The sequence below is a fragment of the Oxyura jamaicensis genome, unplaced genomic scaffold (assembly GCF_011077185.1).
Source record: "Oxyura jamaicensis isolate SHBP4307 breed ruddy duck unplaced genomic scaffold, BPBGC_Ojam_1.0 oxyUn_random_OJ116, whole genome shotgun sequence".
NCBI classification, from domain to species: domain Eukaryota; kingdom Metazoa; phylum Chordata; class Aves; order Anseriformes; family Anatidae; genus Oxyura; species Oxyura jamaicensis.
Window position 1 is genome coordinate 1 of NW_023305665.1, and position 4,558 is coordinate 4,558.

At 47.2% G+C, this 4,558-nt stretch overlaps 1 long non-coding RNA gene across 1 annotated transcript; it reads left to right on the forward strand.

Annotated features, from left to right (window-relative positions):
* The first annotated feature begins 2,896 nt into the window (after positions 1-2,896).
* LOC118158762 lies at positions 2,897-3,250 on the forward strand. Its single transcript, XR_004746892.1, has 3 exons — positions 2,897-2,934; positions 2,998-3,004; positions 3,105-3,250. It is a non-coding gene; the product is annotated as an uncharacterized LOC118158762 (long non-coding RNA).
* Positions 3,251-4,558: the final 1,308 nt, after the last annotated feature.

A 4,558-nucleotide genomic window follows, 5' to 3' on the forward strand; every position in this document is an offset into this window, starting at 1 on the left:
CAGGAAAGCAAACGATCCAGTTGTCTACCTGGAGAGCAAGAGAGAAGGCTTATTTAAATGTTTCCAGATTACCTACCTAGGAGCTTCTTGAATTACTGTGTTTTTAGTGATATGTCAGGGTGTGTGGATGGAGAGCGTCTGCTGCTTTCATGGGATCTGGTCAAAGGAGCCATGTAGAAGAATGTGCAGAGACAGTACCTAACATGTGGTAAGGGAGATCATGCTAAGAAAAATGCTGCTCTGTGGCAGTAATTGGTAAAGATTTATGGAGTGTGAGAAGTATTCTTTTTCTCTGTTGGGAAGTTAAGGATACAGCAGGAGAGAAGCACCGTACTAATTCCTGACCAGTTTAAGAAATATATATATGTGTGCACAATCTGTCATAAATACAATATTGATAAATATAACCTATTAAAAGCACAGTCTTCCTAAGTATAACCTACTATATTTGCTGTAATATTATAGCTAAATTTGTAATCCATAAGTATTTTCACTGTCATAGTATTATTGATATGTTAGTTCATCTTATTATGCTGGTATATATTTGCTATTATATTAATGATTTTTACTACATCTAATGACCTTCCTTCTGCTTCTAATTGCTGTAGCTATTAATTCGTGCCATTCTCTCAATATTTATTATATATGTTTTTGCTTCCTAATAATACATGTACTAGCTTATTTTATATGTATATATTAGCTTTATTGATTATAATATAATTGCTAGGGGTGATTTGTGGTAATCTATAATAAACACTTCTTTATTATTAGAAAATAGAGCCTTTGTGTTGTTCTGTGTGATGGAATCCCATGAACTCACAGCTGTGATCTCCATGCACCCACAGGCTGGGCAGGATGCACACTGTTTAGATTGTGACACTTTGATGGTTTTACTTGGGTAGGCAGCCGAGCTCCGCCACAGCCGCTCCCTCACTCCCACTCCTCAAAGAGGAACGGGGAGAAAATACAATGAAAGGGGCTCAAGGGTTGAGATAAGGACGAGGAGATCGCGCAGTAATTATTGTGATAGGCAAAACAGACTCAGCATAGGGAGATAGTAAGATTTATTGCCTATTACGAACGAGCTAGAGAAGTGAGAAACAAAGGAAAGAAACCAAAAGCACCTTCCCCCCCCCCCATTCACCCTCTTCCACTTCCTTCCCCTGAGCGGCACAGGGGAGCAGGGGAATGGGGGTTACGGTCAGTCTCTAGTGCTTCTTCTCCTAACAAGAACTGCTCCAGATCTGGGTCCGTACCACGGGGTCCATCCCTCGGGAGCAAACTGCTCCAACCTGGGTCCCCCACGGGCAGCAGCTCCTGCCAGGGCACCTGCTCCTGCGTGGGCTCCTCTCCACGGGCTGCAGGTCCGGCCTGGAATCTGCTCCGGCAGGGCTCTTCCACAGGCCTCACTCTCCATCGGTGCAGGTCCACCTGCTCCACCGTGGTCTCCTCCACGGGCTGCAGCGTGGAACCCTGCTCCCCCGTGGTACTCCATGGGCTGCAGGGGGACAGCCTGCTTCACCATGGGCCTCACCACAGGCCGCAGGGGACTTCTGCTCCGGCGCCTGGAGCACCTCTCCCCCTCCTTCTTCACTGACCTTGGCGCCTGCAAGGCTGTTCCTCACTTCTCTCACTCTCCCAGCTGCTGTGTGGCACAGCGTTGTTTTTTTTTCCTGTCTTAAATCTGCTCTCAGAGGCACAAAAACATCACTTATTGGCTTGGCTCTGGTCAGCAGCGGGGCCATTACCAAACATGGGGCAGTTCTAGATCCTTCTCACAGAAGCCAGCCCTGTGGCCCCCTGCTACCAAAACCTTGCCACGTAAACCCACTACAGACACCTGGTCAAAACCAGCACAGGACCCTAAAACAGCTGCTGGGGGAGCGGTGTGTGTGGAGTGAGTGCAGGGCTTAGCACCAGCATTCGGGTGGGGGGGGGGGCACATTCACAGCCTCAGGGCTTGGTGCTGACTCTTGGGCTCCAGCAGCTGGGCAGGACCTTACTGGGGAGTACTGGTCTGCACTGGGCTCCAGCAGCTGGGCAGGAGTTGGAATATGTGTATGTGCCCTCAGCATCCCTGAACAGTCTGGAGAACACAAACAGCTGTGAGGTGGACAACAGGCTTTTTTTTGCTGAAGGGTTTCCACAACACCAAGGGGAACTGGGCACCATTTTGGGGGAGCTGGACCCTGCTGCGTGTGAGTTGAGGGAGCTGGACCCCCTTTGGGGGGGAGCAGAGGGGTCTTGGTCTGGCTTTGGGGGAGCTGCAGAGAACTGGGTTCCGTTTTGAGGCGCTGGGGGAGTTGGGCTCCATTCTGGGGGAGCCGAGGGTGCTGGACCACATCAGAAGGGCTAAGGCTCAGAGTGAGCTCAATCTGGAAGCTGTGGTGAAAGACAACAAAAACTGTTTTTACAACTATATTAACAGTAAGAGCAGGACCAAGGAGAATCTCCATCTTTTACTGAAACATGACTACTGAGGATAAGGAAAAGGCTGAGATTATCTGTGCCTTCTTTACATCTGTCTTTAACAGTCAGACTAGTTATCCACAGGATCTCAGCCTCCCAACCTGGAAGTCTGGGATGGGGAGCAGAAAAACCCCCTCACAGTTCAGGGGGAAACAGAGACCAACTGCTCCACTTGGACTGTCAGGAATCCATGGGTCCAGATGGGATCCACCTGAGGGTGCTGAGGGAGCTAGCAGATGTGCTTGCTGAGCCACTTTCCATCATCTATCAGCTGTCCTGGTCAACTGGAGAGGTCCCAGATGACTCTAGACTTGCAAATGTGACACCCATTGATAAGAAGGGAATGGGCTCAAGTTGTGCCAGGGGAGGTTCAGGCTGGAAATGAGGAGACATTTCTGCTCAGAAAGAGCAGTCAGGCCTTGGGACGGGTTGCCCAGGGAGGTGGTGGGGTCACCATCCCTGTGGGTGTTCAAGGAGAGGTTGGACATGGTGCTTGGGGACATGGTTTAGTGGTGACATTGGTGGTAGGGTGATGGTTGGACCAGATGATCTTGGAGGGCTTTTCCAACCTTAATGATTCTATAATTCTGCAGGAAAGCTGGGGAGGGACTCTTTATCAGGAGGTGTAGCAATAGGACAAGGGGTATGGCTTTAAACTAAAAGGTGGGAGATTTAGATTAGAAACGAGGATGAAAATATTTAATACGACAGCAATGAGACACTGTCACAGGTTTCCTAGAGATGCTGTGGATGCCTCATCCCTGGGGATGTTCAAGCCCAGGTTGGAAGTTTCCTGATTTAGTGGTTGAGCAACCTGATCTAGATGGCAGGGGGGCTGGAATGAGATGATCTTCAAAGTCCCTTCTAACCCAAACTGTTCTGATTTTATGATTCTATGATAATTGTGGCTCACCTGGAAATAAAGGATGCAGAGACCAGTCCAGTCCCACTCAAACAGTTTATTAGCAAAGACTACAAAGAATTATAATGAATCACCACTTTTGCCAGCTCTCCGGGAGGCTCTAGTCATTGGGTTTCCAGCAGAATTGCAGGAGAACTGCACAGTAGAAACCCCCTCCCACTGCACTGGTGCAGGCAGAGCCACTTACATGTTCTCCAGACCATTTTTTTTTCAGTTGCCACCTGCCTGTCTTGACAGCAGAAATGCTAACATCACACACTTCTGACAGCTGCTGAGGAAGCTGCAAAGCTGTCTAATCTCTACATTGGTTATAAAAGGCTTTTACCCATCATCGAAGTGCTTGGCAAAAGCAGTTGGGCTGGCTAGGAGCTGGAGGGAAGTTTGCCAGGCCCAGGCTCATGAGTAAGAATGGCCCATGGAAGTGTGGGCACATCTTAACCCAGGACATATACCTTATAACCACTGAGTTAAAATCACTGTCTAAATCCGCATAGGCTGCTGAGTTAACTGCTTTAAAAGCATCAGAAAGAGAACAGCACCTGAGTACTAATTTTATGAATGTGAAGAAAATTCCCCCCCCCCCCCAAAAAAAAATAGGAGAGTTTCCCACAAACGTTCACCTGCTCGCAGACCCCACTGTCCTTTCTGTAAGTGTGACAAGTATTTGCTGCAGGGAAACTGTTCTTTTGCCAGTGTCATTTCTTTTCTCATAGCAGTTGATAAAATTGGTACTTTCTAATGCTGCCTTTGCTCTTCATCTGGCACTTGGTCTTAATCTTGGCGGTATGACTGCTTGCTGCAGGAATATTTTTCTAGTTTGCTTTAAGACAAAGCTGATGTAAATATTTATGGCAAGAAAGGAAGAGGACTTTGACTTTATCACAAAGCAAGAGAATTGCTGAGCAGTGGCATGAGAAGCACTCCTTAGTTCACCCAACTTTGCAAGCAATTACATTTAGTTTTCTTGACATGTTTTAAATCATAATCATTACAACAATATTTTGTGGTTATCCTCATATTTTGTTCTTCTAAAATGCAAAGCAGTTGCAGTTTTTCCTTCATACCAACTTCGCCTAACATTTCTCCAGTTCAGCGAGTGCAGTCTGCTTTGTAACTGTCTGCCACGAATCAGGGATTTTTCCTTTGTCATGAAATTTCCCATTGTAG